The 27,500-nt window shown below is 42.4% G+C and overlaps 1 protein-coding gene across 1 annotated transcript in view; it reads left to right on the top strand.

Moving 5' to 3' along the window:
- Positions 1-27,500, top strand: part of LOC138952738 (neuroglobin-like) — a 190,204-nt gene that overhangs the window by 20,839 nt on the left and 141,865 nt on the right. Inside the window, exon 2 of the mRNA XM_070324455.1 lies at positions 27,029-27,500. This exon is cut by the window's right edge and continues 2,557 nt beyond it. The gene's annotated coding sequence lies outside the window, so the exon portion shown is untranslated. The remainder of the gene's footprint in view (positions 1-27,028) is intronic.

Below are 27,500 nucleotides of genomic sequence, written 5' to 3'. Positions count from 1 at the left end.
CGGTGTGTGTGTATATATGTGTGTGTGTGTCTGTGTGTGTGTATGTGTGTGCGTGTGTGTGTGTGTGTGAGTGTGTGTACAGTCTGTGTGTGTGTGTGTCTGTGTGTGTCTGTGTGTGTCAGTCTGTGTGTGTGTGTGTGACTCTGTGTGTGTGTGTGTGTCAGTCTGTGTGTGTGTGTGTGTGTCAGTCTGTGTGTGTGTGTGTGTGTGTGTGTCTGTGTGTGTGTGTGTGTGTGTGTGTGTGTGTGTGTTAATTAAGTGCACCTTTCCACTTAAACACGTACCAATCATCAACACATTGACTACTTGCTGAAATGAGTTTGATTTTTGATGAAATAATTTCTGAAAGAATCACTATTATAATAGTGTGCTTTAAAAAAAAAAAAATCAAAAAGCCCACTGTGCTCAGAGAGCAGGCTGTTGATTGTTGGTATGTTATCAAGTGGGGGGATAGTGTTTACATGTAAAAGCCTGGCCACATCTGATATCATAAGCCGAACTGTTTTCGTCAGAAGGAGACAATGCCTTTGAAAGAAAGCATACTTGACTTCTCCTTCTTTTGCCAAGAAGTTTATCAACGAGTACAATCATCCGAAATATGCAGCTGAATGACCACGGCGTCACCGGCGGTGGCTGGTGGTGGTGGGCGGGTGTGTGATCAGGGGCGGATCAGTTCATTTTATGGGGGGGGGGGGGGTTTCTAAAAGTATATTGTGAAGATGTGGGTGTGATGGCGCGAAGCGCCGAGCCGACGGCGCGAAGCGCATAGCTTGCTAGGGGGGTCCGGGGGCATGCCCCCCCGGAAAAATTTTGAAAAAAAGGATGCAAAATGGTGCAATCTGGTGCATTCTGAGGATGATCATTACCAGTTTCAGGCAGCAGATTTTGTCACTGATTAATACCCCAAAAATTTAAACTCAATGTAAAATAAAGAAATGCACCATAGAAATATTTTTATTTTTTGGCTGGGTGGGGGGGGGGGGGGGGTTCCGGAAACCCCAGAACCCCCCCCCCCCCCCCCCCCCCGGCCTCGTCCGCCCCTGGGGGTAAAGCTCCGAGGGCTGTTTCTGTATGCTATACGTGGTCACAAACAACTATCGGAAGGAAAACTTCTTACATCCCTAAAAAAAATAAAATCTATCCAAACCGTGGAGGGCGTTGGAGGTTATCGACTCATGTCCTCTTCCTTCCTAAAGACGGAACAGGCTAATTTCCTTTGAAGTGTCGTGTCGTCCAAATTTTAAGGACGATGCAATCTGTTTCCGTCGCCTTTGAAGTATCGGCGGCATCCGTGGGTTTTACGGCGCGCTTGTCTCTTGTTAGGGAAATCTATTAAATTACGTCCCTTGCTTTCTCCCTCAACCACCCGTTAAAATCCGCTAACCAGCCTTCACCGGTCGAAAGGGCAAGTTCTAAGCAGTTTGGAGAATGAAAGAGACGTATATATATACAACATCCGCGTTAAAAAAAAAATCGATCAAGCCTATACACGCACTGAAAGTGTTAGTTCTGCACGCGCGGAGTATAAAACAGGAATACAGACAGATAAACAGATTAACAAGAATGATAGACACATTTCTAGACTATTTTCTAACGGAATGAATTCCTTTTAATTAAGTCCAATGAAATTATTCAACTTTGATTCAGCTTTTGCTACTCGTACTCTTGCAACTGTACAGACAGAGAGGGTAGTCGCTGGGGGGCGGGGCGGGGGGGGGGGGGGGGGGGAGGGGGGAGGAGTGTTTGAGAGAGATAGGGAGAGAGAGACAGGCAGAGAGATAGTAAGAGGGAGCCCTGGAAGAAAGACATTAACCGACACACGAATTTTAAAACGAAAAGGCTGACCCAGAAAAATCTGTCTCTCTCTCTCTCTCTCTGTCTCTCTCTCTCTCTCTCTCTCTCTCTCTCTCTCTCTCTCTCTCTCTCTCTCTCTCTCTCTCTCACTCTCGCTCTCTCTCCAACTTTCTCTCTCTCTCTCTCTCTTTCTAACTCTCTTTCTAACTCTCTCTCTAACTCTCTCTCTCTAACTCTCTCTCTCTCTCTAATTCTGTCTCTCTCTAACTCTCTCTCTCTAACTCTCTCTCTCTCTCTCTCTCTCTCTCTCTCTTTTATTCACTCACCCTCTCTGTCTCCGTCACAATACTGCCATTTGCGGTAATATCCATTTCTCCCCACACTTCACACAATAATCAAGAGAAGAAAGCTAACAGCAAAGAACAGATTGTGATTTGCCATTGATGGCAGACCGTCTTTTTACATTTAGTCAAGTTTTGACTAAATGTTTTAACATAGAGGGGGAATCGAGACGAGGGTCGTGGTGTATGTGTGTGTGTGTGTGTGTGTGGGTGTGTGTGTGTGTGAATGTGTGTGTGTGTGTGTGTGTGTGTGTGTGTGTGTCTGTGTGTGGGTCTGTCTGTCTGTGCGTGTGTGTGTAGAGCGATTCAGACCAAACTACTGGACCGATCTTTATGAAATTTGACATGAGAGTTCCTGGGAATGATATCCCCGGACATATTTTTCGTTTTTTCGAAAAATACTTTTGATGACGTCATATCCGGCTTTTTGTAAAAGTTGAGGCGGTACTGTCACACCCTCATTTTTCAATCAAATTGATTGACATTTTTGTAAAGCAATCTTCGACAAAGGCCGGACTTCGGTATTGCATTTCAGCTTGGTGGCTTAAAAATTAATTAATGACTTTGGCCATTAAAAATCTGAAAATTGTAATAATTTTTTTTTATATAAAACGATCCAAATTTACGTTCATCTCATTCTACATCATTTTCTAATTCCAAAAACATATAAATATGTTATATTTGGATTAAAAACAAGCTCTGAACATTAGAAATATTAAAATTATGATCAAAATTAAATTTCCGAAATCGATTTAAAAACTATTTCGTCTTATTCCTTGTCGGTTCCTGATTCCAAAAACATATAGATATGATATGTTTGGATTAAAAACACGCTCAGAAAGTTAAAACGAAGACAGGTACAGAAAAGCGTGCTATGCAGCACAGCGAAACCACTACCGCGCTGAACAGGCTCGTCAGTTTCACTCCGTTATGCACAAGCGGCGGACTACGGTCATTGTGAAAAAATGCAGTGCGTTCAGTTTCATTCTGTAAGTTCCACAGCTTGACTAAATGTAGTAATTTCGCCTTACGCGACTTGTTCTTTTCTTGATTTCAACCAGCGCATCGAGAAAACAAGCTCGATCATTAATGAACTGCTGGATCCGGGAAATCGATGCAAATATTTGCGAAATACCACATATTCTACCCCATGCACCCTCGCTAAAATGACACGACAATCAACAAAGAAAGATACAAACGCCCCGTGATCGGGAGGTCGTGGGTTCGAACCCCGGCCTAAGACTTTAAAATTGGCAATCTAGTGGCTGCTCCGCCTGGCGTCTGGCATTATGGGGTTAGTGCTAGGACTGGTTGGTCCGGTGTCAGAATAATGTGACTGGGTGAGACATGAAGCCTGTGCTGCGACTTCTGTCTTGTGTGTGGCGCACGTTATATGTCAAAGCAGCACCGCCCTCAGGGGCGGATCAGTTGCTTTGTAAGGGGGGGGGCACTTTGAATTGAAAGTGAATGTGATGGGCGCGAAGCGCCCGAATTTGCTAGGGGGGTCCGGGGGCATGCCCCCCCGGAAAAAATTTTGGCCCAAAGAAGCAAAATGGTGCCATCTGGTGCCATTTGAACTTAGAAATAGTCATAGAATCAGCTTTCCAATTTTTTTTTTTTTTTTTTTTTCGGGGGGGGGGGGGGGGCACGTGCCCCCTGTGCCCCCCCCCCCTCGTCCGCCCCTGGCCCTGATATGGCCCTTCGTGGTCGGCTGGGCGTTAAGCAAACAAACAAACAAACCCCATCCTCGCTCAAATCACAAGACAACAAACAAAGATACTAAAAACAAACGGACAAAAACAGACGAAAAACCACACACAAAAAAACATCAACAAGAACAATATCGATACAAATATCAGCGAAATACAACGAATTCCACCCCGTCCCGGCACCCTCAAATGACACAACAAAGAAACAGACGAAAAATAGACACACACAAAACACAAAAAACAAGAAATTCCTCCGAGGTAGGAAAAACACCCCCGTCCTTACCATTCTCACTGCCACCAACTGAGAAGGTTATTTCCCTTTGACCATTAATATGTCCCTCTATAAGTCCTTGTAGAATCTTAATCCACCAATAACTCCCTAACCGTGTGTTTGACTGGTCCCAATGTTTGTAAGGACCGTCTCAGGAATGTATAGAACCTGTTCACCAAGTTTGGTGACGATCGGTCCGTTCATTCTTGAGATCTATATATGCGAACACAAACACACAAACAAACAAACACATCGACCGAATCCTATACACACCCCTATACCGGGGGTGTAATAAACCACAACAATAACCAGAACAAAAACAAGAACAAGTACAACAGCAGCAGCAAAACAACAACAACAACAACAACAACAACAACAACAACCAGCCACCAACAAACAGAAAAAAATGACTCACCACGTGCACAGAGAGGTCCACATGGTGAAAATCGCTGCAGTGGTTGCACCCAAAAGAGCAGAACAGTGTTCATCCTGTAGTCTTAGAACTCCAAGTAAACAGTGTCACCATCCCCAGACTCCATTTTGCCTGGGGTCCACTGCCTCTGTAATGAGATTCACATTGCACAATTCAAATAAAGATATGAAAGAAAAATTTCAAAAAAATGAAAGTCAGATTGCAGTTTGTCAACAAAGAATAGGCAAAAAATAACCTTTAAAAAAAATCAAGAACAAAATTGCAAATTAAGAATAACTTCAAAGTAAAGACAACTAGTATAAAATTTGCCCAAATATTGTCGACCTACCCACGTCAAATCGCTGCCCTACACGCCACCAGGCGTGAAAGGCAGCACTAGACTACCCACGTCAAAATGAGATTATAATTGCAGATTGCAGTTACAGATGGGACAAAATTGACATTACAGATTTCAAAAAGTTAATATGGGAACAGCAACAACTACACCATTGCAACATTCAAATGTATGGACCCCTTATACAAGAAAAACAGTCAAAGAAGCACAAGAAATAGCCCCCCCTCCCCCCTCCCCCCAAAAAAACAAAATAAAACACCACAAAAAAACAGAAAAAAAGGAGACTGAAAAAGAAGAAGTTGATGATGATGATGATGAGTAGGAAGTCTTTATGTCCGAAGTCTGTATCCCGAGGGTAACGTCGATTTAAAAACAAGTAGACATTCACACCGGTCTGTCAATATATTGCCTCTAGCGTTGTTATTTCTGGAGCATGTTGAGGAGAAAAAAACTGTTAAAAACAGCGGGGAGAGGGGGGAGGGGGGGAAGAGGGGGCGAAGGTAGATCACCAAAACTCGTAAGGCCTGGCGCTCACCCATGTAACTTCAGCAGGACAGATGACGCACTGCAGATTATCCCAGCCCGCTACACGTTGCATGAAAGGAAAACAGGCCAAGTACTCGTCATAATCCCTATCGCAGCATCAATAATATGCAGTGTGTCGTCTGTGCCGCTGAAACTGCGCAGGTATATTCTGCCCTTTATGAATCTCACCAAGAGTTTTATTGGAAGGCAAGCGCGTCAAGGTACAGCCAGTGTTGGCTAATTAACACTTGAACACAAAACCGAAGTCTGTAATCAGTGATGCTTGGGGATGGGGCGATGGTTGGTGACTTAACTGGTAGCATAGTCATTACTAGAAAAAAAAAGAGAGAGAGAGAGAGAGAGAGAGACACACACACACACACAGACACACACACAGAGACAGACACACACACAGACAGACCCACACACACACAGTCATAAACACACACACACACACACACACACGAACACATACGAACACAGAGACATAGACAGACAGACAGACGGACACAGAGAAAAGAGAAAAAAAAAACAGAGACAAAGAGAGACACAGAGAGAGAGATGGGGGGGGGGGGGGGGGCGAAACAGACACTGAGACAGACAGGAGGAGATGAAGACAGACACAGATGACGGCACCAGCCAAAATCTTGTCTTCGAATCGCTTTCGCAAAAATCACCAGAAATGAATCAGAATTCAGATTCCTTATGTAAATCCCCGCTTTGTATAACCATCCCATTCCCTATTCGCAAAAACTGCACAGAGATCGAAACCAAAAAACATTACCAGGAAAATGGAAGGGCGAAGACAGTTTCTGCAAACACAAAGTGCAAAGGAATCCGAGATACAACCGTTCATTCCTTCCCCTCGGGCAGAATGAAGAGCAGGTTGTCACAGTATTTGACTGGGTGCAAAATTGATACGCCATATAATCAGTATCCTTTGAAAAGGTATATATTCGGCTCGACACATCACGCAGTTATTATTATGTAGTGCCAAGTGTTCGAGAGTTTTGCTGTGATTTTGCGAGTGCAAGGACTAGGCTTGTCCTGGATTTTGGTACAAGAAGCTGAGAGAGAGAGAGAGAGAGAGAGAGAGAGAGAGAGAGAGAGAGAGAGGAGAGAGAGAGAGAGAGAGAGAGAGAGAGAGAGAGAGAGAGAGAAAGAGAAAGAGACAAACAGAGAAAGGGAGGACGTGAGAGAGGGAGGGAGAGAGAGGGAGGGAGAGAGTGGCATACAGACAGACAGGCAGAGACGTACGGACAAAGTATGCGTCTTGTGTTTACTCATCATTTCACGACGCAGGGAGGGAGAGAGCAAGAGAGAGAGGGAGAAAGAGAAGGAGTGAGAGGGAGAGCGACGGACAGACAGAGATGGGGAGAGAAAGATGGGGGGGGGGGGGGGGGAAGACGGACAGACAGATAAATACAGAGACAGAGCAGGAACTTTGTGCGTACGGTGTTGAGTGAGCACTTGCGTGCGTGTGAATGCGTGTGTGTGTGTGTGTGTGTGTGTGTGTGTGTGTGTGTGTGTGTGTGTGTGTGTGTGTTGTGTGTGTGTGTGTGTTGTGTTGTGTTGTGTGTGTGTGTGTTGTGTGTGTGTGTGTGTTGTGTTGTGTTGTGTTGTGTTGTGTTGTGTTGTGGTGTGTGTGTGTGTGTGTGTGTTGTGTTGTGTTGTGTGTGTGTGTGTGTGTGTGTGTGTGTTGTGTTGTGTTGTGTGTGTGTGTGTGTGTGTATTGTGTTGTGTTGTGTGTGTGTGTGTGTGTGTGTGTGTGTGTGTTGTGTTGTGTTGTGTGTGTGTGTGTGTGTGTGTGTGTGTGTTGTGTTGTGTTGTGTGTGTTGTGTGTGTGGGTGTGTTGTGTGTGTGTGTGGTGTGCGTGCGTGCGTGTCTGATGGACAGCAAGAGGGAGAGAGAGAAAGAGAGAGATAGGGAGGGAGAGAGAGAGGGAGAGAGAGAGGAAGAGAGAGGAAGAGAGAGGCAAGGACAGAGAGACACAGTCAGACATAGAAGACTTCATGCCTGCGCAGCATTTCAAAGTGTGTCTGTGTCGTTTCTGTCATGGTCTGTGTGGTTTTTCATGCCTCTATCCGTCAATTCCTGCACAGTCTTCACCAAATCGAGCGACACAAACACAATGACCAGTAAACTGACCTTCGTTACTGGTCACATCTATTTCGCTCAATCGCCGTGAGCACACACAAACAGAAACACACAAATCCAGCATGCTTTAGTCCTTTTCGGAGCACAATTACACACTGACCTACTTTTCAGCCAGATCTGAAGAGAACGAACATTATCGAGCTGCTGTCAAGCATGAACATCACGTGCAAATATTCGCTTTTTGTCGTTCGATTCACAGCCACGTGTGATGCGTAGTAACAACTGGAAGAAAACATTTACTACCTGAACTGTTTTTGTTTTCTTCGTGTTTATTCAACATCAACATGTTCCACCTTTATATATTGGAGAGTTTAAAACTGTGTCCTAAACGCGATTCAAACATTGTTTTGTCAGCGGAAAGCGTAATAATAAGCGCATTCTTTTTTAATGACACTCAGGCAGTGGAAGCAGTCAGTTTAAAGTGTTTGGAGTTTGTTTGTTTGTTTGTTTGCTTAACGCCCAGCCGACCACGAAGGGCCATATCAGGGCTTTGACATATAACGTGCGCCACACACAAGACAGAAGTCGCAGCACAGGCTTCATGTCTCACCCAGTCACATTATTCTGACACCGGACCAACCAGTCCTAGCACTAACCCCATAATGCCAGACGCCAGGCGGAGCAGCCACTAGATTGCCAATTTTAAAGTCTTAGGTATGACCCGGCCGGGGTTCGAACCCACGACCTCCCGATCACGGGGCGGACGCCTTACCACTAGGCCAACCGTGCCGGTAGTGTTTGGGGTATGCCAAAGCCAAAGAATGCTCTTGTTCCACTTCTGAACACAATTATACTGCAACCATTTTTGAGCACAGTGAATTTTAAAGAAGTGTTGCACATAGTAAACAGGGTGTGTGTCAATGCGAACACTAACGTATTTACCAAGTGATAGCTTTACAACATTTCTACCCATCATGATCACATAAAAACGCAAAAAATTATGTCCATGAAATTTCGAGTGAAGCCTGAATACATCTGTGTTGGTTCAGAAAAGGGTTTACATGGGAATGAAACTATCTTTAATCACCAATACGTCGACGATCTGGTGAATGTCTTGAAGTGGACTTTATTACATTGATGTGCATTATCTTCTTCTTCTTCTTCTTCTGCGTTCGTGGGCTGAAACACCCACGTACACTCGTGTTTTTGCACGAGTGGATTTTTACGTATATGACCGTTTTTACCTAGCCATTTAGGCAACCATACGCCGCTTTCGGAGGAAGCATGCTGGGTATTTTCGTGTTTCTATAACCCACCGAACTCTGACATGGATTACAGGATCTTTTCCGTGCGCACTTGGTCTTGTGCTTGCGTGTACACACGAAGGGGGATGCGGCACTAGCAGGTCTGCACATAAGTTGACCTGGGAGATTGGAAAAATCTCCACCTTAACCCACCAGGCGGCCGGGATTCCAACCCGCGACCTTCCGCTTTGCAGGCCGGCGTCTTACCACCAAGCCATTGCGCCCGTCATGTGCTTTATCAAGATAAGTGCTTCTCACAGCATTGCTGAAGCAGCGATGTGCCATGTTGGCTCAGATGAGGATATAAACAGTCAAAAACTAATATTCACACTAACATGGATGACTACATATATACAGGGTGACCCCCCAAAAATTGCAACCCTAAAACATGCAAGATATTTCTGTTGAATCGATCCCCGAATTTGGAAACTGTTTTTGAAATGGCACAAAAGTCAGACTACTTAACAAACAAACTTGCCACTTTGTGGACTGGTCATGCAAAAGCTGAAGTTATTGTATATTAAATTATATAGATTAATTTGGCCAATAGATGTCCAAGTTATTAGCATTTTTGAGGGTTGCATATTTTTGGATCGCCCTGTACCTTCAGTGTCGCCAGCCAAACGAACCTTTGTGCGCTTTGTCAGTTCACCAAAATGTTATTAACATTTCCCGTGATCACCATGCCAACATGAATCAAATTTAAACAAGAAATGTATGTAATCGGAACATTTGAGTAATGAGGCCAAAAAAAAAAATAGGTGTGGTTACGGTAACATAGCCCAAAAAAATAGGGTAGGAAGGTAGGCAATCACTTTTTTTTTTTAACTTTTTTTTCTAGTGTGTACAAATCAAACCTACTTGACAGGGAAATAAGTGTGCGACTCTGGCGCTTTCGCTTTCATTGCGTTTTCTGCACTCGTTTACTTGGTTTTTTTAATATTTTTTGGACAAATGTAATAAAAAGTTATAGGGTCGGCCCCAAAAAATAGGGTAGGTCGGGTTACCGTAACCACACCTATTTTTTTTTAGGCCTGACCCAAAAAACCGTTACATTCACTGTACTTCGACCCAACGGTCTTTTAAGTGGACAGACAGACAAACACGTATGATACATATAATAACCTTAGCTAATACAATGTTTGCAGGAAAGACGCCAGCAAGGCAATGCCAATTATTAAGTTATTACTTGTCCTTGTTTTTGTTTCTGTTATTATTTTAGTTAGCAGGTCTAGTTGAGCACGTATTAAGTATCATGTACCCACTACTAGTCATTGTGCATTTTAGTTAATGGACTGATGATGTCATTTGTATGGAGTCGACGCACGTGCGAGGATATGTATGTGTGGGAGGGGGGGGGGGCGCGGGAGATGGAAGCTTGCTGTATGTTATGTAATGTATATATTGTGTGTGATACGTGGAAATGTGATACTATTTATTTGCATGTATGATACAGGTACAAATGTGATAATTGTAGGCTTATACTAGTGATTACTGTGTGTGATACATGAAATGTGATATGAATGCTGTTTTTATATGTTATACTCTTACTTTCTCCCAAGCGCAAGACAAATTCTTCTATGAAAATTGAAGCCAATAAAATTTGAGTTGAGTTGAGTTGAGTACTATGCATTACCTCGCTTGTGTCTTTCCAGCGAAAATTGCATCAGCGAAGTTCATTATCTGTATAATGGATTCTGAATTTTGTAGTCCATCTGTTTTTGGAACCAAATACCATGTCTTACGAAATCAATCATAATGCCTTGACGTAAACTACCCAAGAGAGAAAGAATTATCTCTCTCTTGTCGAGACTAATAGACTTCCATGTAGGTTTTCGATTTAATTAATTCACTGTGACATGCGGGACCTGAGCGAGTGTGACGTCACTGCAAGACAACAATAAAAATCAATTCCTGAAATAATTGCAGTTTTCGACTCCTTGCAAAGCAGTCAATTAAACTTGATATATTTTCCCCAAATGGATAGATGCCTGAGAGATAACTTAAAGCCCTAGGGGCTCCGTGCAGCTAGAAGTAAGAAGTTCAGTAACTTTAGAACAAAACAAAAATGTACTCACCAGAAAACAGCCACATGAACACATTTATAAACACGGTAAAATTATCATGTACTGTACGTGTTCATGTGTTCATGTTGCTGTTTTCTGGTGAGTAGGCCTACATTGTTATTGTCATCTTGTTCTATTTCCTCTCACCTGCAGTCAGCTTGTTCCATTTTTTCTCAGTAACTTTAACTTTTGTGTGTTTAAGACTCGATTTTGATACGTCAGCATTCTATATATATGTTTCGGCTATCTCTGTCAAACTCTTAATAGACTAACCTGAAGATACACTTCTTCCTGATACACCTTCCCTTTACAGTGTTACAAAGATACTTCTTCTTTTTCCTCGTAAAACACGGCCCTCCCTAAAACGTGTCATTCTCTTTTGGGTCATTACATTTCGCGTCACTTTGAATGGCTTTTCCATCTCTGTCACTGTTTATTGAATTTCGTTTTCAATTCAATCGTGTTGTCGTCTCCACAATCCTATTCCCAAGAGTTTTGTCCGCCCGTGCTGACAGACAGGCGTTTTACCAGAGAAATATTTTGTCGAGTACAAGTGTGTGTAGTTTTCTGTAAAGTACTTTTCCTCAGAGGATAGGAACAGATGAGCCTGCGACGATAGTTCTTTGTTAGGATGAAAGGAGTTTGTCCATTCAATGCTTCTTATTGTCTTAGAGTGCCTTCCGTCAGGTGAACCATCACAGAACCGCCCAAGCCTTATTTTTTCTTCTTGTTCCTCTTCTTCTACTCCGTCGTCTTCGTCGTCTTCTTCTTCTTCTTCTTCTTCTTCTTCTTCTTCTTCTTCTTCTTTTTCTGCTTCTTCTTCTTCTTCTTCTTCTTCTTCTTCTTCTTCTTCTTCTTCTTCTTCTTCTTCTTCTTCTTCTTCTTCTTCTTCTTTATTTATTTATTTTTTTAAACATGTGATTGAAGTAAAAGCGTCATACTATTGTCGCTCCCATGGGGTCGCCTTCACGCGGCGGGAGCGTTTAAACAGAGCTACCCCACCCCTTTACTTCTCTTCTTTTGTCTTATTTCTGCCTTACCAGTCCTTTCACCTATATTTCCTTCCAAGAAAACTCTCCCTACTATTCCCTGCAGTTTTCCAATTCTTTTCTTGTTGTCTTATTTCTACCTGACTGGATCCATCACCTTTATTTCACTTACCAAAAGTCTTCTTTTCCACATCCTTATTAATTTTCTCTGCACCCCACATGTCGTAAGAGGCGACTAACGGATTCTGTTTCTCCATTTACCCTTGTTAAGTGGTTCTTGTGTAGAATGTAGTCAATGTTTGTAAGGATTTTGGTCAGGCAGTGTGTAGGAAATGTTTGGTCCTTTGTGCTGGAAACTTGCATTCTCCCAGTAGGGTCATATATTGTACTACGTTGCGGGCCCCTGGAGCAATTTTTTGGTTGGTGCTTTTGTGAACAAGAAACACTTAACAAGTGGCTCTATCCCATCTCCCCCCTTTCCCCTATCCCATCTCCCCCCTTTCCCTCGTCGCGATATAACCTTCGTGGTTGAAAACGACGTTAAACACCAAATAAAGAAAGAAAGAAAGAAATACTATTGTCAAAATCTAGTCTTTGGGTGCTTCTGGCGCCAATCGATTTAGTACAATTTTCCTTTAATCACAGAAAGCGGGTTGGCTGTAGATATATCGTGCGGGTCCGAGTGAAGGCTGCTCGTATCCCCGGTGAAAGCCTGGGCGGATGGAAATGGTGATTTACAAAAAGGATTTATATGGACAGAAAAGCACCTGTAAGTGACGCATGGGTCTTTTTCAACACTAGCTTCTCTTTGTAAGCTAATTTCTCAGAACAAAATAACGTATAGTAACAGTTGGATAAAGACAAGTGATGTATATTACTACAATAGTCAATGTATTCCACTGATTTTCGGGACGTGCTCTAAAAATGTAACATGTGACTGAATATATATGTTAAACTCTGTCATTGCTGTGACTTATCAGTAACAATGCTTTTTAATCTGTCATTGTAAATCTGTGCTTGCTTGAATAAAAAATTGATGAAGAAAAGAAAAGGAAGAGAGAAAAAACTAAAACAAATAAAATACAAACGAAACAAGCAGGATGTTATCCAACACAACTCGACAAAACTGGGAAACTTTGCATAAAATAAATACGTATCTAAATAAAACGAAAGAAATTGACTGATGTATTTGTTCTTGTTATGCGTTTATCAAACTGGAGTCTTCCTCCATATACACGCCCAGCAGTTTTACTTGAAAAGGAAGTTGGTCCCTCGATGTCATTGCGTTGCTTCCAGGCTCCCTTACTAATGTTGACAGTGACTGATTGAGGAAGATCTGGGACAGTTCAAAGCACAAAAGAGTCGGGAACGAGAGGGCCGGCCCGGGTCATCTAGGACCTTGATTTGTACTTGTTAAACCTGTCTGTCGATAACTATCTCATTTCAACCATCGAGACAAGTCAACTCTCAATGATAAATATTTGCTTTATATATTCTCAAATATGTTCACTCCTTTTTTGTTGTTTTCCCCTCTGATGTATGAAGGCTGCTTCAACACTGAATGTTTCATCTTCATTATCTAACTTTCCTGGGGTTTTTTTAATTTTGTCTTTTTACTTAATTTTGATATTTCCCTTTGTTTCGTTTTCCCTTTATTTGTATATTTGGAAGGCGGGGAGCGTTCTATTTTAATTTGCCTTTTGTATGTGCGATCAAATCGGTAAATCAACACCATTTTCAATCATGAACTCTCTTCGCTGAGAGCAATTTTAAGGACGGAAGCCAATATTGTCAAAGTTTTCTTGAAATACGCCATTACATTGTCAACAGAAGGGAAACAACTCGGGGGAATAATGTTAGGGAAGACAACTTTTTATCTGCAGCAACCGGTAGGAGAGTGCAGGCGGCGGATAATAACTGTACCTCCAAGACAGGAGAGGGTTTCGCAGTCTGGTTGCTTATGGCCCTTGTTTGATGAAATTCTGCATTGGGATTTTACGAGTGACAGTTGCAAGTCAAGTGGCAAGAATTCATCTTTTCCCCGACATGACGCTGAGAGAACACGATTTCAACAACAAGTTTCTATTCGTATTAGCTCACGTCCCCTCAGACAAAAAAGAACAGAAGAACAAGAAGAACAAGAATTTATTTCGCCATATAGCATGCATAAAAACCATTGGTAATTGTTCTGATGTGGGTAACATTCATACGCGCACACACTACTTACAAATACGGTACAAGAATAAACAACAACAAAAAGACCAAAAGGCAATATCAAGTCAAAATCATCACAGACAGGCAGACGCGTTCAATTCTTCGACGTTTGGGAATAGACCCCATTGATCGGTTTATGTCTGTCAGTAACAGAACACTCGTCACCTGCTTGAAGCCAATTGCACCTTTCACTTGTGAATATTTAGCGGTTTTCAATTTCCTTACAGAACAAAATTATCCTGAAACAATGGACATGTTGAACGTGCATTTCTATTGTATTTCATTGTCTTGTCCCAGAGAGCGCGACGCATTCAGAAGCTGCCAACGTCAACCGGAGCGGAAATGGCGGAACAAAACATTGTAGACACAAACTAAGTGACAAAATTTCACATGTTTCTGAATCACCTTGATCACACAATTTTCCAGTAGGCTTGTCAACACGGCATCCTGAAGTGCTTGATGTTGCCGAAGCGGAACCGTCCATTTTCGGCAGAGATATAGACGATAACGATGAACGCGTTGGAAAATCTATTTCGATGCAGACTCTGCCGCGAGAAAGTTAGATAGTTTCCAGATCGCAGTGTGGATAGTATATTTATAAGAAGGGCACACTCCTAGACGAGACTGGGGAGGAAGCGTTGTTGCCTTGAGCATAAGGGAAAGCAAACCCTTGCTGTCTGCGACAGATACTTCCAGTAATTACACAGGGAGTGTAGGAGGAAGCAAATAATTATATTCTACTGCTACGCCAGCAGTAAACTATCTTCGGAGGAAAGGAATACGAAAAACACATTTCGACAAGGACAAAAGCCAGTGTTTTGCCACAAACCACCGCCCAAATTCTTGATGTCGGCAAAAGATTGACAAGAGTACACGCCGGTTGAACCCCATTAGCTGAGTCTGCGGACCGGATGTTATGCGAACCAACTTCAAGATTTCAATGATCTCCAGGAGTGCATTTACTCTTTCTTTCTTTCTTTCTTTCTTTGGTGTTTAACGTCGTTTTCAACCACGAAGGTTATATCGCGACGGCGCAATTACTCAACGGTTAAGATTAAAAAAGAAAAGTGAATGGACGTCGTGAAGAGAATACTATGACATGAACATTCTTGCCACGACGAATCATTTGTACGACATTATAGGGAAAATCCGATTTTGGACATTGTATGTCAGAGAGATGTGGAGAGAGAGAGAGGGGGGGGGGGGAGGGGGTAGAGAAAAAAAAAAGAGAGAGAGACAGACAGACAGACAGACAGACAGACAGAGACAGAGAGAGAGACAGACAGACAGACAGACAGACAGACATAGACAGAGAGAGAGAGAGAGAGACAGACAGACAGACAGATGCAGACAGACAGAGAAAGACAGAAAGAGAAAGGGAGACAAACTGAAAGACACACCGGCACATAGTGAAGGAGACACAGAGAGAGGAGGATGTCTTGCTACGAACATATCTGTTCTGAATTAACGAGAAAATGTTACATCTAAGAAAATCCAAATGCAATTAGGAGTAAAGCTGCTCCCCACTAATCCCCACCAAGCACACACAGACGAACACAATCACATTTTTTTTAAACACACACACACGAACACAATCACATTAAAAAAAAAACACTCACGAACACAATCACATTAAAACACACCCACACACACACACACACACACACACGAACACAATCACATTAAAAATAACACACACACACGAACACAATCACATTAAAAAACACACACACACACACGAAAACAATCACATCAAAAACACACACACACAAACACACACACACACACACACACACACACACACACACACACACACACACACACACACACACACACACACACAGTAATCCGCATCACGAGTCTTATTAGTCTGAAATCTGAGCGAACGACGAAGAAGAAGAAGAATTAGTCTGAAATTACAGATGCCTTCACGTTTTGTTGAGATCACAATGAAGCTTATCAAATAACGGAACGTTTATATCACAGATGATTCCTTAAGGTATGCCTCAAGCTGAGACATAGCCTATGTCCCATGAGACACACGTCTATAAAATACTGACCTTTGGTTAATCTCGTTTCTAAGACAAAATAATCAAGTAAATAAAATCCATATCGTATACAATGTCAGAACTATCGACTGAATGTGTTTTATGGATGAAACGTTGTCACGAGAATTGTCTGGGTATTTATTTTAGAATTGTCTTTTGAAGTTTGCGTGTTTTCTTCCAAGGGGGAAATAATCATGCCCGTTATCATCATCGTCGTCGTCGTCATCATCGATGTCGGCGTCGTCATCGTCATCATGAGTGCCATATCCGGAGTGAAAGCACTGTATAGTTATGGAAATGTTACAATGCTACACATGTACAATTACACAAAAAGAGAACACAACAGTTACCAGGTCTGGTACAGTCTTAATCAATATTTCGGCAGCTTGTTGCAGCCTTCTTCAGGATGGTGAAAAGTAAGGAATTTATATTATAACAAGAAATTCCTCCGAGGTAGGAAAAACACCCCCGTTGGTCAAAGGGAAATAACCATTCTCACTGCCACCAACTGAGAAGGTTATTTCCCTTTGACCATTAATATGTCCCTCTATAAGTCCTTGTAGAATCTTAATCCACCAATAACTCCCTAACCGTGTGTTTGACTGGTCCCAATTTTTGTAAGGACCGTCTCAGGAATGTATAAAACCTGTTCACCAAGTTTGGTGACGATCGGTCCGTTCATTCTTGAGATCTATATGCGAACACAAACACACACACAAACAAACAAACACATCGACCGAATCCTATACACACCCCTATACCGGGGGTGTAATTATGCCTGCCGGCATAATAAACGCTTTCGAATGACCTAAAGCCCTAGCATCTAAGAGATGGCAAACCTAATAAAACAGATCTTTTCACGTTATTACATTCTTAATTTTTAAATTTTTTAAATTTTTTTTTAATTACATTCTTAAAATTGTGTTTGATACGTAGTGTATGTGTTCCTCATTGTATTCCTGTCGTGATTAGAAATGCCTTTACTTGCATGTAAAGCATCGTCTTGATCACCATATATGGGCTGAGGTTTTAACGTGGGATAAGAGCTTTCTTCCACTTGGACACATACACAGAACCTACAGCCGGGCTGCTTTCTGTGCAAAGCGGAAATACGTTGCTGGATTTATTTTATAACTGGAAGCAATGTCAATCGGCGAAATTACTTCAACAACAAAACCCATGCACAGGAAGTGCTCAACAAGGCGGTTGATTTGTTGTGGGTGTTCACGTGAAAAGATGTTGTAATCCCATGTAATTAGCCTGTTTACACGGAAAGAAAGATATATAGAGAATACTACATGGCTTGCTGTGTCGTACCAGATTTACACGAGTTGTTTTTTTAAATAGTGAACTGCGAGCGAAAGCGAGCTGTTCACTATTTGAAAAAGCAACGAGTGTAAATCTGGTACGACACAGCAAGCCATGTAGTATTCTGTTTATCCTACATTATATACTTCTGTGCCAGATCTAACTAAAAGTCACCGACAGCGCTATTGCCTTTGGATCAACCCGCTTTAGAACTTCAAACCACTTTACTCAATTTGACATTCATTCCTCCGCCATGACACACACTCTCAAACTAGGACAAAGTAGTTCGCCTTTGTTAACACTGTTAAGTTTAATATTGAACATTGATTAAATAAATTCGAACAACGAAATGATGGTCACTTCAAAATATAGCAGATAAAAAGAAAAGCAGTGGCCACAGGATAAAAGAAACCAAAAGGAACAACAACAGCAAAGCATATCCTTCCGCGATAGGATGACAGTCAAGTCGGAGCCAGGCGAGTCGACAGCTTTCAGATGGTCACTTCTCGGTTTGGTGACTGGACACATATTGGTTGATGTTGATGGTACCAACGTGCACAGGCCTTGCAAACAGTGTTGTTAGCGTTTGCTGGGATGTGATTGTGGCAGTGGCAGTGGCAGTGGAGACGGCTGGAGTTGAAGTGGCCGTGCGAATCCAATGTGTCGTCTGCCGACACTGGCGACAGCTCCGAGACCGGTGCAGTGCCGTTTAGCATCAGACTGAAGCCACGGTGTTCCTCTTGGGAAATGCTGCTTAACGTTGTTGTGCCCAGATAGCTGCATTATTTTGGTCGGAGGAACGTACGTTATTCTCGGAAAGTTTCTGCACTAGGAACTTGCGTGCAGAGTGGTTGGTGTAGATCTACCTCGGGTTGATGATCCCAGCTTTTCTTCACATGTCGCCCTGGCATGTTTTGGATTGTCTTTTGCAAAATTGGAGATATTCTCTGCCATTACTGTCTTCATGCAAGGACACGTCTCCTCACTGCATATGTGCCTGTGAGGTGTCACGCTGCGCAGACCAAAGTTGACTGTGTTTTGCCACCACAGAGTATTCAGGATTACTTCTGGATCTGCGACTCCGAGCTGTTTTGTCTGCCACAGCTTGTCAACATCTTCATCTTTCAGCGGTTGAGCCCTGTTAGGTAAGTTGCCACAACCTCCCTGTTTAACAATCTTCTGCTTTGTCTTCACGACTTCTCTCAGTTACAAGTGCAAATTCGGGGCCGTCTATAACGGGTGCACAGTACTTTTTAGACTTCAACTGTCGATGGATGCTGCTGAGAAGGCCGCTCAGCGTGGGGATGGTTCATTCTCTTTGCCATCCGGTTTTTTCAAACTCATGAAAAGAGAGCAGAGAATTTTGCATAATTTTTGTGGTTGGATGGTGCTGTGTTTCTTTTGTCCCCGTGTTTCGCCATAAACGTCGATAGGCGACGAATATATCGTAAACCGTTTTTCGGAGAGTGTTCTTGTTCTTGTTTGTCTGAACGAATGAGTCTATTGGAGAAAAATCATAAATCATGGATGACTCGCTTTTTTCTTCATCGACTTCCTCATTCGCGTCATCACCAAACATGTCTTCGAACAGCTCATCACTAAAAAATTCTTTCAGTGATGACAAATCGGTTTCGTGGCAGTTGCCATTTTGTTGCAAAAGTAGTTCTTCATGAATATGTAATTACTAATTTACATAGCATGACCTTCCGGTTGACCTCATTTACATGATATACACACGTGTGATTTGAACGATTTTTATCTCACGGGTATCTCTCTCACGTATGTAGGATAATTAACATTCTCCCTTTCTTTATCTGCAAAGCCGTTATCTTGTTGTGTGTGTTCCATTCCAACTTTCAACTGATTTCAACGTGTGTTTTTTTCTGCTCTCAACTTTCTTTTATAAACAAATTTGCTTTCTCGCTAATTTAATATCCCTCCTTTCTGCTTGTTCTACTTTTGTTCCAGCACCACGCTTTTTCAGATCTTGACAATTAATCTCCCTTTCCAACGAAAGTTGCAGCATTCCGAGGGTCAAGGGGCACCCACGGTTGCTTTTATGCCGTCGAAGTAAAATTGTATTCCAAAGGATGCAAGCCAGGCATCGAGTCACATGCGCGAAGGAACTACAAATAATTGCCAGTTCATTTCGTTCTCTTAATCACATTTCATTTTTCGTTTCTTTAACTATGATTTTGTCATTTCATTTACAATTTTCAAAAATCAGTTGATTTATTCAATGTTAACTGGAGAATTGCTGACGACAGATTCGCGTTTAAGCATAGAATCGATTTCCCATTTTCTCATACTTTTCAGTGTTTTTCTTTTGCTTAACGTTTTGAACGTTACGTTTTGTTTTGTCAATAATCAAACGTTCTAACAACTTACATTTCTTGTTTTTTGATTCTGAATTTTGGAACGTTAGCAGTCGATTTGTTTTTGGCTTTTTTCTTTCGCTGTTGTGCCCACTCCACTCGCTAAATGGAGATGTCCATCGTTGTGTGTGCTGCAAGGACATTGACAATGACCACTCCACCCGCTAAATGGAGATGTCCATCGTTGTGTGTGCTGCAAGGACATTGTCAATGACCACTCCACCCGCTAAATGGAGATGTCCATCGTTGTGTGTGCTGCAAGGACATTGACAATGACCAGCTCAGCCAGTTTGTACACGAGGTCCACTGGGCGGGTGTCAAGGCACGAGACACATCGATTGTGAGCACTGGGGGGTCGGGGGGGACAAATCTCCAGTCACTACTTTCCTGCCTTAGCCGCCCCTGCTGATAGGGCGGGGGAAAGGAGCTATTTGCTCTTCCAAGCAATTGCACACCGGCCACAGACACAAAAACTACTGGCCGAGAGTAAACAGTCTTAAGTGCCTTTTCAATACTGCATTGATCTTTGGGGCTGGGGAAACATGGTTACAAAAAGACCTAACGACCGTGAGGGTGTGCAAAAAACGCAACCGGAATTCACCGGGGCGGAGTGTGTATCCAGACGGCAGGAGTGCCAATCGCGTCACCAAAAGGCAGCGATAGGTGGCCACCTACCAGAGTCACCGCAAGGCCTTGGCAATAACGGCTCGTAGTATCTCCAAGCTGCTAGAAGTCAGCACAGATCTGCACTCTACTTTTGAACACCCTTTCTGTAGCTGGTTTTGTACACACTTTGACATAGTACATAACTCTACCAACGAAAGGTAGCACATGGTAAAAACTAGTGTTCAATGTAATTCAATTCAATTCAATAAAACTGTATTGTCTGAATGCAACAAACAGACATTTTTCGTTTGGCTCGTGTAATAAAATCACATAAAAACACACTCTCAAAACATGTAGACACATACAAGTACACATCAATACACACATAACCCAAATCACACATATCCATACCCGCACCCTCACATACAGCCGCGTACATACATCAAATGCACACTAGTGTTTTCGTGTGCTACCTTTTGCTTCTGCTATATCACACTCACACTAGTGTTTTCGTGTGCTACCTTTTGCTTCTGCTATATCACACTGAGTTCAGAACTGGTTACAGAAAGGGTGTCCAAGAGTGGAACACTTCAGTGTAGAGTGTGATACTTGATACTGTTCAGCAGTGTCTTATTCTCCAAGTGTCTTGGCGGCAACTGTGAGGTCTTTGCTGTAACAGCTCGTAATAGGGCCAAGTTGCTTGAAGTGAACACACTCTGATACTTGATAGTATAGCAGTGCTTTGCATCACTTATTCTTCTGCTAAGTGACAAGAGGCACTCGGGCTTACTTAGGTCAAAGACTTGTGGTACTGGTCTTGATCTGTTAACATCCAGCTCATACGCGGAGTAATGGCGCCAAAATTAAATAACCAAGGGAAGTAAGCGATGTGAATCCAGACAACAGTAAAATAAGAGCTATAGGGAGGCGATCTCTTGGCACATGATATTATAGTAAGCGGTGTGAATACAGACAACAGTAAAATAAGAGCTATAGGGAGGCGATCTCTTGGCACATAATATGTGACCCGCCACCACGAAATGAGTCGCATGTCACCTCGCGCGGTTCTGCGCTAGGCTTAATATAAGTCAGGGGAGTGTCTGATAACAGTGTGAGGGTCACCTTAGTCAGGCTTATAACTCAAACAGTTTTCGCTCTTTTCTAAAACGGTTTTCACCACTGGATAGAGCATAAAAAACTCTTTAGGAAAATGTAAAAATATGAAAATCATGCAATGGTGACATGCGACTCATTCCGTGGTGGAGGGTCACAATTATTATAGTAAGCGACATTTATTAAGCAAGCGGCTTCAATCCGCATTAACGCTCTGGTCTCATTTTGTTAAAACTGTGATAATATCTGTGTAGGTTTTTGGTTGTTCTGTTTTCTGTTGTTGTTGTTGTTGTTGTTGTTGTTGTTTTTTCTTTTTTGTATGTGTTTGTGTGTTTTGTTGTGTTGTTGTCTTTTTGTTCTGAGATTTTCTGTTTAGTTCAGTTTGGCAAAAGTCAGAAATTACTATTTTTAAACTTTCAAAAGCTCTTTCAAATACCTCCCCGAGATGTGACAGATTCAGGCCAGCAAATCAGCACATAATAATTTTTGTATGTGACCCTCCACCACGGAATGGGTCGCATGTCACCTTTGCATAATTTTCATATTTTTACATTTTTCTAAAGAGTTTATTTTATGCTCTATCCAGTGGTGAAAACCGTTTTAGAAAAGAGCGAAAACTGTTTGAATTATAAGCCTGTGACTAAGGTGATCCTCACACTGTTCCAAGACACTCCCCGGACTTTTATTTAAGCCTAGCGCAGAACCGCGCGAGGTGACATGCGACTCATTTCGTGGTGGAGGGTCACATATATCCAGACTGCCAGACGTGTGATGGTGAACGCTGGTCGCGCTTGATTCGCAGTGCAGCGGCGGCGTTATGGAGCCGTCACATTGCCGCGATTCAATCGTACAATGTTTTCCTCGTGAACTAACCATAATGAGTCGATCTGTTCTTCCAAAAGTGTTGAATCGACGACGAGATGCTGTCCACTGCTGTCCGCCATTTGTTCAAGTTACAGCGTAAATGCCCCAACGGCGCGTTCTGATTGGTCCTCAAATACGATTGACTCGCAGATAATAGAGCAAGTTCTATATCCCGAAGCTACGCGAGAATCGCTTGCGAGTGACACGTAACTGCATCGAAGCTCGATCTTACGATCAAATCGTACCTTGTGTACCGGCCATTATGGAGTGGTCAAGTGAAACGTCACGCGTAGTGTGTGCTCCCGAAGCGACGAGAATCGCTTGCGAATGACACGTAACTCCATCGCAGCTCGATCTTCTGATGAAATCGTACCGTGTGAACAGGCCATTATTACGGAGTGCAATTGAAATCAAGCGTTACGCGTAGTGTCTGCACCACTAAGTTAGCACTTTATATAACTCAGTGACTCTGTATAACTCAGTGGTGTGCAGACACGAGGGCGATTTTCGTCAACACAGACGGGGCGCATTTCCCCTAGGCACCTCAGGCCATTTATGTCTGTTTCCTGACGCCGTTGAGCATCGCGGCGGAAGAGCGCCGTTACTCGGGGACATAAAGCGCAGGCTGGAGCGGCTTGCGAGTCACGTGTGCCGTCTTCTTGTCCTGGTTTACGACTAAAGTTTCAAAGTCCGATGGATCTGTCACCTGACGTCGTTTAAGTACGGAGTTAAAGACATACTCTTTCCAGTGTAAACGATTCGGCTCAACGTCTCCTATCTGGCCAGGCATTTTGCATCTCTAGGATGAGGCCGGCCATCCACTCACTTGGACACATACCAAAAGTCAACAGCCTGGGTGCCTTCTGTGTGGAGTGACGATTTAAAAAAAAAAGTAATTTCACAGTTTGCCATCAGTGTCCAATAAAAAACTGATTGACCACCAAACAAATCCTGACTGTCAGTGCCCAGAAAGCACCAAGGCTGATAATGTTTGTTCTGTATTCAAGCGGAGGGATATACTATTATCCCATGTACGAGCATGGACGCATCTGAGATAGTGAGCAGAACGGACACTGTTTTCACAAGAAAGACTGACTGTGCCTTAGGCCAAAAAAAAATGTGTATGTTTCTGGTAACATGGCTAAAAAAAAATAGGGTAGGTAGGTAGGGATTTTTTTGGTTTTGTTTTGTTGTCAGGGTAGAAAATAACTATACAGTGACGCAAAGAGACTGGACTTACTATACAAAGAGAAAGACAACACATTACAAAACAAATGAGACAAAAGGGATGCGGGGTTATCCCCCTTGTCTCGTCTGCCGTCTGTTACTTTTGTTTTGACGCTTTTTTTTATTTTATTTTTTTACAAATGCAATAAAAAAAAGTCTAGGGTCGGCGGGAAAAAACTAGGTAGGGTCGGGTGACCAGAAACATACAACTTTTTTTTGTTGCCTTAACATGGAGGAGTAAGTTCCAACAACAAATGAGAATGTTCTGGTCGAAAAGGCTTTGAATCTGTGTGACTTAGTGAAATTATATGACTGCTGTGCTTCCGTGGACAAGCCAACGGAACTGGTAAACATTGTTTGTTGGTTACTTTCCACAACAGTTCAATGTCTTTGTCTATGTCGCGTTGGATATGTAACTGACTGAAAAAAAGAATTTTGAAAATGTATTATTATTAGTTTTTGTTTTCATGAGCGTCACATTATGCACTGCACTTCTGAAGAAATACTGATAACAACTGTTTTCTTCTGGTTTTAGCAGTGAATTAAAACAAAAGATGAGAGCGACAGTTAAAGCCAAAACAATGTCTGTTTTCTAGCTACCTTGTGTGTCTTGAGAGAGACGACCTTCGCTGACTTGCGATCTTTGTATGTGACACTTGGCAAAAAGTTTCCAATTTAAACCAGGGCTACCCCTGGTGAGTGAGAGGGAGGGGCTTCCGAAATGAGGCAGGGATACAGGTTCTGGACAGGCAGGTGTCTAGCTAGAAAGACGCTGTTGACATTTAAAATTTGAAAGGGGTATTTTGGTTCTCTCCTTGAGAAAAAAGGTACATTTGGCAAGGGGGGGGAGGGGTTGCCGAGGACCACAGGACCACACCCCCCCACCCCCACCCCACACACACACACACACACACACTCACACATACTCAGATACAGCCTTTTATATATGCTTTTTAAAGCGCAACTCCACCGAAGACAAATCTGCCAATAATGGTATTTCAACTCAACTCTCAACTCAACTCAACTCAAATTTTATTGGCTTCAATTTTCACATAGAAGAATTTGTCTTGCGCTTGGGATTAAGACATAGGCAGAAAGTAAGAGTGTAACATATAAAAACAGCATTCATATCACATTTCATGTATCACGCACAGTAATCACTAGTATAGGCCTAGGCCTACAGATATCACATTTGTCCCTGTATCACACATGCAAATAAATAGTATCACATTTTCCACGTATCACACACAATATATACATTACATAACATACAGCAAGTTTCCATCTCCCGCGCCCCCCCCCCCCCCCCCCTCGACCTCCCACACATACAAACGGCCAAATGTTTGCACATAAACAGGCGACCACAGGAGAAGATTTTAGTTGCAGCTTACAACTTCACTGTGGTATCCCATACACTAAACCCACATGCACGTGAACATACTTAAACGTCAAGTTGGCGACCAAACGTCAGTGTGATTGTGCTTTATAACAGTCATGCTGTTCTGAGCTGACAGGGCCGAGAAGGAGAAGAGTTTCCTTGCAGAGTTGATGATATCTGCAGCTTGCAGGAAGCTAGTGCAAACTTCAAGACGTTTACCGTTGTTTATGCCCAGACAGTTTGTGACAATTAGCCATCAAAGTTATGTTTATGTGCTCGTCAGTGATTCGCAGCCGAGTGTAGCCAAACACTGTGTGCAGTAAAACGCTTCCTGCTGCTTCGTCAATCTAGCTCCTCCACGCAACAGTTGTAATTGAGCTTGAAAAAACGATTTAGTGTTTGTGTTTGTTGGCTCTGGATCCTTTGAGAAAAATCGTAAATCCTTCAGACTGAGGCGATATAACTATGCATTCTTCGTTTAAAAAAAACACGGCTACTCGTATAAATGTCCACCAGATGGTAGGAGTGACTGGAAAACCCTGTGTTTTATGCACTTCCGCTCTTAAAAAAAAAAAAAAAAAAAAAAAAAAAGAGTCAGTGGAATTGATCCGTCGCTCGTGTCAGATTCTACAAAAGAAATATTCGTTGCAAAAAAAAAGACAGACAGACAGACAGACGAACAGACAGACAGAGAGAGAGAGAAAAAGAGAGTGGGCGAGTGAGAGAGAGAGAGAGAGAGAGAGAGAGACAGACAGAGACAGAGGGACAGACAGACAAACAGATAGATCGATGGAGAGATAGTGAGAGAGAGAGAGACAGACAGACAGACAGACAGACAGACAGACAGACACATTGAGAGCTAGAGAGATAGAGAGAGAGATAGATAAACAAATAGATAGATATACCTGCCGCACCCTTTATTATGTCGATTACGAGTCACAACTTGGACATTTTCAGGGGTATACCGTTGACCATTACCCTCCATATTCCCTACCTCTCTCTCTTGCCGCACCATATGCACGTCGTAAAAGATTATGATTTCCCGCGTTCACTCTCACGTGATGCCTCTTCTTTCTACATTGTGCCCGATAGAACAACAAAATAATACACTTTACTAATTATATCAAATAACCAAAGGGAAGTAATCGCTCTTAATGCATACGGCATGTGTAATAAAATATCTTTAACATCGCTCTGCCTCATTCCGTTTGAAATTCTTTACTAATTAGGTAAGCTCATCATAATTTTGCAATTTGCTGACAACGATGAGGGGTGGGATGCGTAACAAAAATGTGAAACTTGGTGATCATGCGATAATTTCGTTGTCATCTTTAATTCATCTTACAGACACAAAGCAAGCTCAAGAGAGCCATTGTGATGGATTATGCTTGCAATCGTTCACCATGTTGGCGGAACTGTTCCGCTGTGGGCACTTATGAATATTTTACTTCTTGAGGGTTTGATGGAATGTTTTGAGGCGACATTGGATATTATGATGCAATGCCATTAGCTTTAGAAAGTATTCCTTTTGTTTTTCCTCCTCATGCATCATTTCCATAGCAACGTGAACTGTGGTGTTGACAGGATAATAAAAGTGTTTAAACAGCAAGAGCTGCGTCTATTTGTCCTTCTGTCTGTCTGTCTTCCTTTCCTTTTCTTTTTCTGTCTGTCTTTCTTTCCTTTTTTCTTTTTTCTGTTCCTTTATTTTGTTTTCGCTTCCTTTATTCTTTTTTTCTTGTCTTTCTTTCTTTCTTACAGACAAACCTTATTCTTTTACGTTAATAGATTGAGTATTGCGCGCATACACATGTACTTCCGCGACAGGGATATTATTACATCAAATGAGCTGCATGTTACCATTGCCAAAGCAGACGAACTGTCCAAAAACCGGTGTTTTGTTTTGAAGTAATAGATGTGCATTTCCATTTGCTCTATGCCTTAATACTCGCTTAACTTTTTTGCCTGTTGAATAATGATTTACAAAACTACCGCTTTAAATCTCCCTCTCACCACTGTGTCTTTATTGTTGCAGATAGAGACAGAGTCTGTTGGTCGCCTTTCCCTCGAGTGCAGTGACAATATTGTGAAGAGCAGTACCCTTCAAACACCTGGACGTTTCTGGGGATTCTGAGGATACCAAACCACTGGGACATTTGAACGAGAGGGTAAAGAAGACGTATGGTTTCTGTGGGCATTCTTGTGTGGTTCTGTGTGTCCCTGTGTGTGTGCGTGTGGGCGACTTGTTGCGCCACTCTCAACTTCACTTCCTGAATGTTACGAGGAAGTGTTTGTCGCTTAACTGTCGGCCGCTATTGAGAAAAAACAAACCACCGCCTGCGTAATAGTTTGAATTGTCGAATAAGAACACTTTGAAAACGTCATTTTATAAAGGATTTCTTCGTCTGTGTTCGACTGGTATATATTGCTTTCTTTACTGCTTTACTGTAGGTTGGAATTCAACTGCAACGACATTACTATCGACGGTTTAGTGTGTGATTATCAGT

This window comes from Littorina saxatilis, linkage group LG17 (assembly GCF_037325665.1).
Source record: "Littorina saxatilis isolate snail1 linkage group LG17, US_GU_Lsax_2.0, whole genome shotgun sequence".
In the NCBI taxonomy this organism is placed as follows: domain Eukaryota; kingdom Metazoa; phylum Mollusca; class Gastropoda; order Littorinimorpha; family Littorinidae; genus Littorina; species Littorina saxatilis.
This window is presented reverse-complemented; position numbering and strand designations above follow the sequence as displayed.